The sequence below is a fragment of the Aythya fuligula genome, chromosome 5, assembly GCF_009819795.1.
Source record: "Aythya fuligula isolate bAytFul2 chromosome 5, bAytFul2.pri, whole genome shotgun sequence".
Lineage (NCBI taxonomy): Eukaryota > Metazoa > Chordata > Aves > Anseriformes > Anatidae > Aythya > Aythya fuligula.
In genome coordinates, this window is record NC_045563.1 from 14,054,970 (window position 1) to 14,069,187 (window position 14,218).

Below are 14,218 nucleotides of genomic sequence, written 5' to 3' on the forward strand. Positions count from 1 at the left end.
TTTGGGTGATCAGGAGCAGTTTTGTTGACCTGAAGACCAGACATACTGTTTTGTTTTGGAATAAACTAGCTTTCCTTCTACTGCAATCTTGATCCTCAGTTTGAGATGCTTGATTTGTTTCATTATCTATTATCTCTTATCACACAAAATAAGGATTAGTCAGACAAGTTTTACTCACGTGGCTAGTTCCACTATTAGTAGAATTTTAATGTAAACAAAGAATGCAAGCTTATCTCTGCTATTATTTTCTTAACTATAAATGGTCTGGTATCTTGGAAAAAAAACAATTTATCATTTCACACACAAAACAAACAAACAAACAAACAAAAACCTGTGTTTGCTCTAACTAGAGCTGTTCAGTCTCTTATAGAAAAATGACAAATCTTAAGTAATGACTTAATGTAATTATTTACATCAGCTGAAAATCATAACATATGTTTGTCCAGTTATGCACATTGTAGGGAAAAGGCGATCCTTAGTTTTAGCTATTCACATGCTATGGGACACATAATGTAGGTATTTGGCAGCCACCAAAAAAAAAAAAGGACTTCCACTGGTTGAGGTAGTTAATACACTGCTTTAAAACAGATTTTAAGCAACATAGAATCATAGAATGTCTTGGGTTGGAAGGTACCTCAAAGATCATCCAGTTCCAGCCTCCATGCAATGGGCAGGGATTCCACCCACTAGATCAGGTTGCTCAGGGCCTCATCCAACCTGGCCTTGAACACCTCCAGGAACTGGGCATTCACAGCTTCTCTGGGCAACCTGTTCCAGTGCCTCACCATGCTCTGAGTGAAGAATTTCCTTCTAACCTCTAATCTAAATTTCCCCTCTTTAAATTTAAAACCATTCCCTCTTGTCTTGTCATTATCTGATTGAGCAAAAAGTTGTTCTTTCTCATTTTATTATTTAAGTAACATATTTGGCTTAAGTAAGCAAATTGAAGACACAGTCCAGTCTACAGAAAAATTGCATTTTATGTCATACCAAAGCACACTATGACTGATCTAAAGATCTAAATATGTATCGACAGATAAATATTACTGTGCAGCTAGCTATAGAGCTTGAAGTTGGATAGCAGCATTGCATGTTTTACTACTTGGAAAAAGACTGCGAGCAACTTTGGATTTCTTCCTGCCTGGGAATAGCTGAGCCCAAGTATATCACAAGGTGATGTTCCTGCAGGTAGGGAAAGACATGCTGTTGAATGCAAAATATTTTTACCAGTAGCAATGAATATCAGGTCCTGTAGCTTTATTCGTTTTAGGAGTACAGTGACTTCTTCCAGAAGAAATTACACACATACATAGATACTTAACTTTTTTTTTTTTTCCCCAAGCTGACGGCTCAAAAGGATGAAATGTAAAGAACTGAAAGAGGAAAAACAATTTTCCACATAAAGGAGTAGTTGTGGCACAATGGATAGTGGTTTTGACACAGATTCCACTCAGTTGAATTGAAAGGAAACACACAGTACAGACAGAAGAGGCTAAGGAAGCAGAAAAGTAAACCTGAATGAATCTGGGTCTGGAATTTGTACTCTTAAGTTTGCTTGGGGTTGAATTTATTGTATATTAAAGGCTTTAATCAAATGCTCTGGGTCATATGAATGTATTTTAATGCTTTTATGGTGTGGCATGTTCTAAGCAAAAAGTGTCATCCCACATATATCACATTTGTCTAAATTTGCATTCTCCCAGATGGCCACATTTATTGACTTCGTGAAGTTAACTGTCTCTCCCTGCTTCCAGCCAATCAGGGATTACAGGAGGATCAAAGGAAATGTATTCTTCATTGTTTCATCTACTGCTGAGAATGACCCCAAACCAATTCTCTTGACACCAACACCCCCAAATGTTAGTCCCAGATTAGCACAGAAAGTTCCTGGCCCAAATTCTATTTTCATTTTTACAATTTCTATGAAATTCAAAAATATTTTACCTGTGAACATAAGCACTTCTCTTGCCACCACATTACAGCAGTAACGTGTCAGCACTTTGTACTGCTGACACACAATGTCAAGTATTATTCACATCCAGGGGTAAAAAAGGCCATTTTACTCCTACTGAAAAAGCTTTCCAGCTATTATTCCAAATACACTCATTTATACTTGTATGACCCAGAACCCAAGAAAAGTACTCAGTTCCTTGCATCCCTAGGAACCGAACCTTAAATAACTTATAGGGGATATTTTTTACCCTGCCTCTTCTATGACTGCTCTTTGTAGTTACAAATCTTTATTAATTAAAAGTTCACAAAATTAAATCAAATTCTTTTCCTTTAAATCACACTAAAGGAAAATGAACAACAAAATGCCCACAGTCCAGGTAACTGCCAATTCCTTTCCTAGTAAATGTTTAATCACTGATTTTTTGTAAGTCCAAGTGTAATAGTATGGGAATTTAATCATCATTTCTATTAGTACAACTGCTTGAGAGGGTCTTGAAGACATTTCCTTTCACTTTAGTTTGCCCTGTGGATAAGTAAAGCACTTTGGTTCTGTATTGATTTGTCCTTTACTGCAGTGATCACCTTTCATTTTCAAGCATTCACCTTCCATTCATGAGCATTAAATCCCTATTTAAAAGAAATAATAGAACTGGAATGGTGGCTCAATAGGGCAATGATCAGTGGCATAACCCAAATGACTTTATCTGGGTCAGAACTTTATTTCATTAGGTTCAACAGTGATTTCTTGCTCTCCCCTTCTATGTCTCTCAGGCGATGACAGGCCTTCTCTCTCCCTAAGGATGTGGAGACCAGCTGCCTTGAGATAAGAGAAAAAGAATGGAAAGAAAGTACATTTATAAAGGACACTGGTCTACACGTGCAGTTAGCAGCATATAAAAGCCCCCTGTGTGTGAATGTGGGCTAACACATCAGCACATGTCTGTTTTGAAATGAAGAGCAGCAGGTACATTTTGACACAAATTCAAATCAAACGTGTGCCTTTGATATCATACTGGCAAAACTCGATCATATGCTTTGCTAATCGAGTGTGCCGAGTCTCCTATGCTTATGTTTTTTGGAATTAAATTGCATGACTGTGCTTTGCTCTGTAAAATGTGTAAATGTGTAAATTATGTCAGGACAGATTGCAAATGCCAGTTGAAGAAATAAAAAATATGCTGCACTCATTGTAAAGAGTGCAGGGGTGTGGCCTGGAAGATGGTGAGAAGGGGTTAATGCCTTCTAGCAAAATTCCTGGAAGAAACAGATTGATTTATTAACTGTTACTTGTATTACTAGTATTAACAGCACAATGAAGAAACACCAGAGAACCCAGAATACCCCTTTCAGGACTTCAAGATGGTGAGATTGTACCATACCAATAAATGTAGAGCCCTGCCTCCCATCTGGAAGAGTTTTTTGCACATGGGTCAGCATAGAATAAATGAACATAGTGAGCAAAGGCAGAGTGTCTTCACAGTGAGTGAAAAAGGCATAGAGTTACACATTGGCCCTATTTCAAGAACACTTAAATAAGAGCTTAAGACCATTCCCTCAAAGAAAAGCACTTAAGCAGAAGCTTACGCACAGTAATAAACAGGAATGTGCCCTTGAAATAGGGCCAATATATACAGTTTATTTGATACATTATATTTACATATATGGAATTACTTGATCATCTTTTAATGTATTTTAATTATATTTTAAATACCTAATTAAGTCACAATTCCCCCTGCTCCCTCAGTGTTTATCATTTTTCCTCATTCTTTCTCCCTTGAAAACACATCTTGGGATTACTCTCTATCTTCTCCTCCACCTATCTTATTTAAAAGAGACCCTGAAAACCAAAGATTGTACTTGAAATCATGGGGCACATGTTGTAATAACAGATTTCTTCTTTTAAAGTTTGATCTTCCTAATTCTATAGAGATGGCAAATTTCTGATCCCACTGAAACCAGGATAAGCATGAATTTCTCCCCGAGTTCAACTGTATTAGCCTAGATCCCACTGTGCAATGGAATTATCACCTTGGAGTGATCTTGCACCTTTGAGATGAGATTCATTTGAATAGGTATGAAATGACTGTGCTGAAGAAGATAAAAGTTGATTGTGATATCAGTTTAAACCTATGTCATTCAAACGACTGAGAATAAATTTACTGATTTTACAAACTCTTTTTTTAGCCCCAGATATTTGTTTAAGTGGGTCATATTTAACCTAGAGAGTTATGTAATCATTTCTGTGCCTTTATTAATGAATGTTTAATATTTTGTCTTCAAATATATTTTGTAGTGATATTCAAACTTTGTGCTTTGATGGTCTAAACTTCAGAACTGTACCTTTTCAGAAGAGGGAAAAAATCTTTAAAACCTGTATGAAAAAAATATTCCAAGGAAAGTTTGCTTTCTTTAAATTACCAGCTCTGACTAAATGCAACCTAGTACTACTAAATTTCCAAAAATCACAGATTAAGGACTCTCAGTGTTGTATTTTTTCAAACAAGGATTTTTAAGTCTGATATGTGATGAATTATGTCAGGTGATTTTCCTTCCCCCAGGAGCAGAACAAACGTACTGCAACATAGCAAATTTTCAGATTGGTATAGAACTGCTAAACATGAGTATTTCTGTGACCTCTGGTCCATTTGAGCATCTAAGCATATGACTTAGTGGTCCTGCATTGAAGAACTGGCATCCAAACCACATTTATACATGTTTACTGCATCCAGTAACATAGAATACTTATTTAATTTTAAGCCATAGATGTTGTGGGTAGTATATGCTGATTACAATTATGTAGTTTAAAAAGAATACCAAGAACTGTCCCTCTACAGCATTAAAAGCATGGGTGTCTTAAATTGTTTTGTCTATGACTTTTCACAGTCTTCAAACCTGAGACATTTTCATAAATTTCATGAAAGAAAATCAGAGAGAAAGACTATATGAATAGCCACTGTAATAAAGTCTAGATGTCCTGAATTTCTTAGGGGATCTCAAAAGGGAATTCTGTGGCTATTGAGGTAGACTGGGTACTTTAGTAGCTGGGTTTGTAGTAACCAATGGACAGCATCACTGTTATATAGCTTCAGGGGAAAAAAAGGTTTCCTTCTTTTTCTGTAGTTTGCTACCTAACAAATTGTCCTGACTGCTTGAAGACCTGTTCCTCCTTCCCATGCAGACACTGGAAGTCAAGAAGGGCAGTATGAGATTAAATAAAGGTAAACTGGACCTTTATAAATTTCTCAGTCTGCTATATATATTTCAACATTTCCCTTCAATTAATAAAATGTAACTATCAAGCTGAATATCTTTCTGAAATACATGCTTATGTGAAAAATATTTCATTGCATATTTCACAATCTCAGATGTTTCCCTTTAACTTTTAGGATTTGATTTATGTTATGTATTTGATTATTACATACAGCCTATGCCAAAACCTCTCCTACTATAAAAGGCTATTTTGTTTGACTGTATGTCCTAAACTTACTCTGTGGTACTGCACTCATTTCATTCAGGTTCATCAATTAGCTGTAGAGTTAGAATCATTTTTTAAAAAGGAATTGGATTTAGGTGATGGCAATACAAGATAGAATGTTATCTCCCAGAGATAATCTGGGATACTATAGGAACAGCAATATATTAGCAAAACACCTCTATTTAGGAAACACATGGTATTCTGAAACTGAACATCAGAATAAAATTTGAAAAGACTCTGCATTTTTTCAAGGAACCAAGATGATTCCCTTAGATGTAGCAAAGGAGAGAATTTCAAATTCAGCTTAATGTTCACTTTGCTTTTGAAAAATCTAACTTTGATGTTTAACTGGTCCCACTAGAATATTTGGCCCTTCAGTCACAGGTCTGGCACAATCCCTCTCCTCACCAACTGCCATTCTGAATTGCATGGACTAATACAATTTTTTGCTAACTAGGAATATCTACTACACTTTGTCCCCTAAGCAAAGTCATTAATTTCTGTTGACAGCCTTCAGGTGGCACTGAAGATGAAAAGAAAAAGAGAATTTTTCTCCTCTTAACTGTAATCCTGCAGTTGTGCTTTAAAGAGAACTTCGTTCTATTTGTATGATCTTTACTGAAAGGGAGTTCTGTGGCTTCACACACAGATTCCCATAAACCCCCCTACAGAAGATGAAACATGACACTTCCTTTGTAAGGGATCCAAGAATCCTGCCCCTAATCCATAGATTTCATATGTATGTAATCAACTTTTTATTGGTTTTGTAAGGATAAAGCTTCCCCTTCCAATGTGAGCACAATACAAACTTTGACAGTGTCATTAATAAAGAAATGTACAGCTCAAACAGGGAAGTTTATAGCAGCCTTCCTCACAGTGCTTTCAGCAATGCTTGTGTAACATAGTCTTGCTATGGCAGACTTGCTGTGTCAGACCCCCAAACGCAAACTGACGAGAAAAATAGAGAAAGCTCATGCTGTCAAAAAAAATCTCATCTTGGCTGGAAAAAAAAAAATAAATAAATAAAAAGGTATGGGGGTGTTCTAAGTATCTTTTTATCCTGCTAATGGCAGAGACCTTCTGGGTTGAGATAGTGAGCCTAATGAAGACAATGGCAAAGAGCCAAATGATTTCAGTGGCACTAAATCAAGTCATTGATGGGCAAATTTAGAGATTTGCCATTTGGAAGCCAGTGTTTTTGTTCGGAAACTCAGGTCATTATCAGAAGAGCTGAAGGGACACAGTTTGAAAATTAAAGTCGCTTTTGGGGCTCTTTTCACCACAACACATGCAATCCATCCGTTCAAACTCAGTGGCAGTCAGACATAAATATTTCAAAAGGACACCAAGATTTTTGGGAAGCAAACATTCTGTTTGCGTATTCATCTAGATCTCCAAAACAAAATACCAGACACTAGTTACTGTTCTCAGCAAATGGCCATTTGAGTTGTAAACCAACAAAAAAAAATGGCGTTAAGAATGAATTCTGCTTTCTGATATAGCACACTGTATCCTTTCACAATGACTAGGATTTAAGCTGCTCTTACTAAATACCAATCATATTGTGATGAAAAATAAATTAATAATTCCTTAACAATACTGTTAACTCAGTTTAGGGGAATACTATAGACAACAAGTTTCACATAAACAATTATGCAGAAGTCAGCTTTAAAAGTTTTGGCATTTTTGCACAGGTCCTTCGAAGTTATATATACTGATTTTTTTTATAACTCTTTGAGTTTTGAAGGTCACAGTTTTCATGGGTAAGATGCTGAATCCTTTGCCAGTGCACAGATGGGCATGAATTCAAAGGCTTTTTGTGGGTATTTTTAGGACATTTTTTAAAAAAATTGGGCTTCATTTTGATTTTTAATAGATATTTAGGTGATTTAATAAATAGATAGCTATGGGTGGTGATGTCTATATAGGTAACTAATAAGTACATGCCATGAATATCATTTTTTTGTCTTTCTTTTCTTTCTTATTTTCCTTCCATACTCTACCAAAATCCCCTAAGAAACAAATGCAAAACCAAATGAATTTTGGTTCTAGAAATTGTAAGTCTTGAGTAATACACTTTATCAGGATTTTTTTCTCATTTTCATAATATAAGAGGAGTCAGAAAATTGGTTGTGAAATCATAGAATCATAATTTAGGTGATTTAGTTTGGAAACAGTGAATTAAGTTGTATGACCACCAGCACAAGTCAAGACTAACTTCCAAGTTAGACCAGGTCATTCAAGGCCTTTTCCAGACAACCGTGAAAATCCCCAAGCATGGAAAACCCACAGACTCTCTGGGACCCTGTTCCAGTGCTTAGCCACTTTCATTGTGAAAACTTTTTTCTTTCTATTCAATTGGATTTTCCTTCTCTGGAAGTTATGACTCCACATCCATTTGTCTCTCATCCTTTTTCTGTAACCATCTGAGAAAAATCTGACATTGCCTCCTCTGCAATGCTCTTCTGGCTGCAGCTGAACAACAGGTGGACTGCAGGTGGGTCCCCTCTTTACACTTTTCTTCTTCAGGTTAGAAAAACACAACTCAGTCAGCCTTTCTTCATTCATTGTCATTTCCATCCCCCTATTCAGCTGAATGATTCTTCACTGGTCTATCTTCATTTTGTTGGTGTCTGTCTTGTACTGGGTTCCCCCAAAATAGGCTCTGACTGCAGGGGAATTGCTTCCACAGACCTGCTGGCTATAGCTTCCTTGTGCGGTCTGTGGTCAGCCAACTCTTCTCTGAAGGCATACTGCTGACTCAAGTTCAGCTTATGGTCCACCAAGACACTTTGGAAGATTTGCAACCTACCCACTCAGTCTGCACTTCAGTCTGGCATAATTCTGACCCACCTGCAGGACTTTACTTTTACCTTTATCAAATTTCATGAAGTCCCTAAAACTTTATTTTGACTAGATGGTCATGATCCCTCCAAATAACACCCACATAATTCATTGTATCAAACAGTCCCCTCTGTTTTGTGTCATCATGAACTTCATCTCACCATCAAAGTTGTTCATGAAGATATTAAACATCCCCAGAACTGACTACTGAGGAACCAGTAACCAATTGAAATTCAAACTGCCAATCACTGTTACCCCATCAAGCTTTTCTCAACCTATCCTGTTCAGATTGCCCCAGTATGAGTACCAGGACGCTATGGAAAAGTGTTGAAAACTTTTCCAAAGCCAAGGTGAACAACATGCACAGCTTTCTCTTCATCCAGACAGCCAGCTGTCATTTTGTCTTAGAGCACAATCAGACTGCTCATGCAATACTTGCTGGCTATTCTAAGCACTTTCCTGTTTTTCATGTGCCTAAAAATGTCTTCCATGAGGACTTGCTTCATAGTCTTACCTGGAATTGAGGTGAGGCTGACCAGCTGACCAGCCTGTAGTTCCCCAGATTCTTTCTCTTACTTTTTGTTTGTTTGTTTGTTTGTTTGTTTTTTAAGTTAGGCATAACATTTGCTTTTTTCCAGTCATCAGGGACCTTCTCACATTGTCACAACTTTTACAAGATGTTAGAGAGCAGTCTCACAATAATATATTTGATTTGGTTGAGAAATCTTAGAACAAAACTTTTTTGAATGCCTCTGTAGACAGCACCAGATTCTTCCTTCAGCTTTACTGTGCACTGCAGTATTGCCTGCTCTGAGGATGCAGCACATGCAGATGACACCATTACAATTATGATCAGATCTGTGGCTCAGAGCAATAGAGCTCAGAAGGACTTACTGTTTCCTGAAATGCTGCATCCTATCTCTCGTGGACAAGTAAAAGTAAATAAAAATAAATAAAAATAAAAATAAACAAACTAACAAAATCACATCTGAACAAGATTAAAAGTCTGCCTAATATCATCATATACAAAGAAAAAAAAATGACAAAAACAACAACAAAAATCATCTCAGAAACAGAGATTGTTTTTTGATTTGTAGCCATTTTTCTTAGCTTCAGACCACAACAGGTGGAAGATCTTTTTTTCATTAAACAATTTTTTGAGATCCACTAATGCTTTTTAGCAACATTTCATGAAGGAAGGACAAATGTTTACTGTGTTAAGATATATATCTTAAAACATAATCTTCTCATTTGAAGATTTAATATATGTTTCACCTTCAGCAGCTTTATGTTGACTGGATAAACAAGTGCAAGTCACCACTATAACTATCATGGATCTGGAACTGCCTGTTTCAAAATGACTAATCTACATTGGTTGCACTGGAAGTTCTTTTATGATATATATATATATCTATGTATCTATTTATTGTTACATCTAACCCTCATTTTGATAGTCCATAATTATATTTTCCCTCAAGAAAACACTCAAGAGACTTCTTGCTGAACCCTTTTCACATTACTCAGTATTCAAATGTTACTACAGATGTCACTCAGAACACTCTCATTTTGATCAGTTTCTAAGTTCTCATCCTCTGGTCAACAGATGCAGCAAAATGGTGAAGCTCATTTATCTCAAACATCACCTCGGTAACCATAGGACAGAACAGGACTTGCCTCATGAGGTGAATAACTGATATAAATGAGAGTGCCTCCATTTTGGATGTTTGAAGGTATAGTGTCCTTTGGCGGTACCTTAATGTGTGTGCAGAAATGTGGAGAAGCTTTCTATAACTAGTCGCTATTAAGAATATAGAGTTGATACAATTTCAGCTGATTTCCACTGCTGAGACCTAGGTCTTCCCACCTCTAACCTGACTCTCCAGCTCAAAACAGCACTAAACTGTGGTCGTGAACAACTGAGATAATGTGAATGGCAGATAGAAGTTGCAAAAGTTCAAAACATTTAGTGTTAAGAGAACACATGAACAAAATGAAGGGGAATTTAAAATAGCTATTCAATGATTATAGCTATGGACAAAAGTTTTTGCAAGTGCATTCTTTCTGATGTACTTCTACACAACCAAACAAATTGAAAATTGTTCTACTTTGCAATGGTTTAGAGACCTACAAATAGAATAAAAATCTCATTTATTGTAACCTGCTCCTAGTGTTAGTTTTCTATTTATGCCAAGAAAAGCAGCGTATATGAAAAAAATAAAAAATAAATAAAAATGATTTTTTAACTTGTTTTCCCATTCTTTTTTTTTTTTTTCCAGTTCATTCATCTCTCACATTAAGATTAAAGTGGTCACCTCCTTGTTATTTGTATTTCTGAGCTCTTTGCGGCTAACATAAGGTTTTGCTTCAATGTAGAAATATAACTGAACTGGATAACTATTTTTTTAAAAAGGCACTAACTAGGTTTTACTGTTGTTTTTGTTGTTTGTTAATAAATTAGAATGTATTTCTCTATAATCTAAATCATGTGAGTTTTCACTTTACAAAGATTTTCAGTTCCTGCTTTAAAAGGGGGAGCAACACCTAGATCAATATTGAAAAGACTGTGAACAACTTTAGAAGCCATTTAACTAATAATTAATGGGCAACAGTTGTGAGGCACAAGGAAATGTCCTTGCCCCAAGTAGAGATGTAGAAAAAACAACTGGCACCAGTATCTAATTCATTCAGGACCAAAAATTTTCGTGCGAGAATCTTATAATCTCTTTCCAAGGAGTAAAATCCTTTTTACATGGGCTTAACATCATAGTTTGTGAATTGCCTGAGAGGTCTTATGCACTGGGTATTTTTTTTTCCTTGTCTAAATCTAAACTGCAGGTTTTACATTATCTGACAATATCCGTGACTCTGTATTATTAATTATATAATTTCTTATATTAGTGAAAAAATAAACAAACAATACACCTTGCTTGAACAATTTCTTGTTACCACCAGATACCAAACAGCCTTAGCACTGCCAACTTGATCAGCATAGATTATTAATTATGATACTGCTGGTACAGTTCAATTTAATCTGAAAAGAACATCAAGGAGTCAGAGAAGTAGAGTATATAATGCAATTTATCTTTGCCTTGTACTGATAGGGATAACAATGATTTGCAAATTGCTTCAGTTACAAATACACAATTAAAAAAAGATAAATATCAAAAGATATGCCACATTTTCAACTCAAAGCCAAAAGTGCAGGTCTTAATCTTAGTAGTCAGTTTTAAAATCATGAGTTAATTCTTCCCTTGATGTGCGCGCTTAACTCCCATTAAAATTAATGGGGGTTACACATGCTCATCGAGGAAGAAATAGACCCCATAGTGTGTATATTCTTCAAATAATAAGGGTTTGGTAATTACTATATTATTTGTTCATTAATTTTCAATTTATCTTGTAAATGTGCACTCTTTGTGATCTTAGGTCCAATTATATAGAGTAATTTGTGGCAAAAGGTCTAGTGGAGTATTATCCTCTTAAAGGACATGTGGTTTTATAGCACATATTGACAGTGCTCTAATTCTTAAACTTTATCACTTGCAGAATACACCAAAACAGGGCAATTTGATTCTTAGCATCTGAATTCTCTTCCTTCATGTGGTCCAAGGTCCTTTTAAATCACTGCATATATTCCATTGACTTTAACAAGTCTGGGACTTTAACCTTTAATTAGTCAGTGCCTAAGAGCAAAATTTTTAATGACTAATGGTATTCAGGTGCCTTCATTTCTGGGTGTCCAAACTTTAGGTTACTTATGGTGAACATTTTTCAGAGGGTAAGGGTTAAATATTTTCTGAAAAAAATGTTTTTCTCTTTCAGAACACTTCTGAGAAATGAGGTGATTGGGATTAGTTAATATCTTTAAAGAACTAGACATACTGCTTCCCAAAAGGCAACTCTCAGTTAATTGGTGGCATCAAGAGATTGGACATCCTAGCATTTCCTGACTAATAAAATGCAGTGTCCTAGGGCAGAGGGACTTCCAGCAGTTCTCTCCCCCAGCCCATGGGAATTTAGATTTTTTAAGGTCTTATCTGTTAATAATAAGTATACATTATGAGCCTATTTAAATATCATGACAAGCAAAGGCCTTTGTAGTTTAAATGGATTTACCAGTTTATCCCAAAGTAACGACTGAATAGGTCAGAATATTCCCATCTTTCCTCAGTTGTACTTTACTGACAAGAGTATTACCCATGACCCCATCAATACTTGGCAGATGGATTCTGGCCCAAAATTACAATGGATTTTGATTTACAGAATCACAGAATCATCTAGGTTAGAAGAGACCTCCAAGATCAGCTCTGACCTAACACTAACAAGTCCTCCACTAAACCATATTGAATATGAGCCAGCAGTGTGCTCAGGTGGCCAAGAAGGCCAAGAAGGCCAACGGCATCCTGGCTTGTATTAGGAACAGCGTGACCAGCAGGGCTAGGGAGGTGATCGTCCCCCTGTACTCAGCTCTGGTGAGGCCGCACCTCGAGTACTGTGTTCAGTTTTGGGCCCCTAGCTACAAGAAGGACATGGAGGTGCTTGAGCGGGTGCAGAGAAGGGCGACGAAGCTGGTGAGGGGCCTGGAGAACAAGTCCTACGAGGAGCGGCTGAGGGAGCTGGGCTTGTTCAGCCTGGAGAAGAGGAGGCTCAGGGGCGACCTTATCGCTCTTTTTAGGTACCTCAAGGGAGGCTGTAGCGAGGTGGGGGTTGGCCTGTTCTCCCACGTGCCTGGTGACAGGACGAGGGGGAATGGGTTTAAGTTGAGCCAGGGGAGTTTTAGGCTAGATGTTAGGAAGAACTTTTTCACTGAAAGGGTTGTGAGGCATTGGAACAGGCTGCCCAGGGAAGTGGTGGAGTCACCATCCTTGGAAGTCTTCAAAAGACGTTTAGATGTAGAGCTTAGGGATATGGTTTAGTGGAGGGCTGTTAGCGTTAGGTTGGAGGTTGGACTCGATGACCTTGAGGTCTCTTCCAACCTAGAAAATTCTGTGATTCTGTGATATCACTAAGCTCTACATCTAAACGTCTTTTAAAGACCTCCAGGGATGGTGACTCAACCACTTCCCTAGGCAGCCTATTCCAATGCCTAACAACCTTTTCAGTAAAGAAGTTCTTCCTAATATCCAACCTAAACCTCCCCTGGCACAACTTAAGCCCATTCCCCCTCATCCTGTCACCAGGCATGTGGGAGAATAGACCAACCCCCACCTTGCTACAAGCAAAACCAGAAGCAATGAATGTGAAGAGATGCTGTCCCATTCATATCAGACTTCCCTGATCCCTTAAAAATTTGGAAGTTTCTGCAGCACTATCTATGGGCCACAGGCATGAATCTAATAGATACATAGGGAAGGACTCAATTCTACAGCCCTTCCTATTCGACAGATATGAATATTAGGAGCATTTTTCTTGACAGTAATGGCATTTGAACATTTTTAAATCAATTTCTAATTTTCCATAGCCTGATTTCTCATTGCCGTATTTTTGAATGCTTAAGGATGATCGTGCAGATCTTTTTTAAAGATGCAATCTTCCTCTCCTGTCTAGACTTTCTTTTTGAAAAATCTTTTCTGAGTTCTTTTACCCAGATTCACTATCTTAGCTACTTTTCAAAAAGGTGTTAATATTTATATTCTCCTCCCACTCGTGTCCTTCCTGCTCCCCTTTTTAAAGTAAGTAAATCTCCAGTTAATGATTTTAGGCTGATTCAGTACAAATAAAGAACATGGACTTATCTAGCGGTAGAGCATTTCCTTTATGCTCATCAAAGAAAATTCACAGTCCTTGGTTCACCTGGATGTGTCTGTGCCATTCCTACAAGCTGCATTAGCAATGTGGATGACCAAATTGTGATTTTTTTTTTCCCTTTGGGTGAGGTAGCATAGGTCCATGATAGACTTCCTACTGGATAATTGTTAGCAACAAGTGACTGTGTAAAGGCCATAA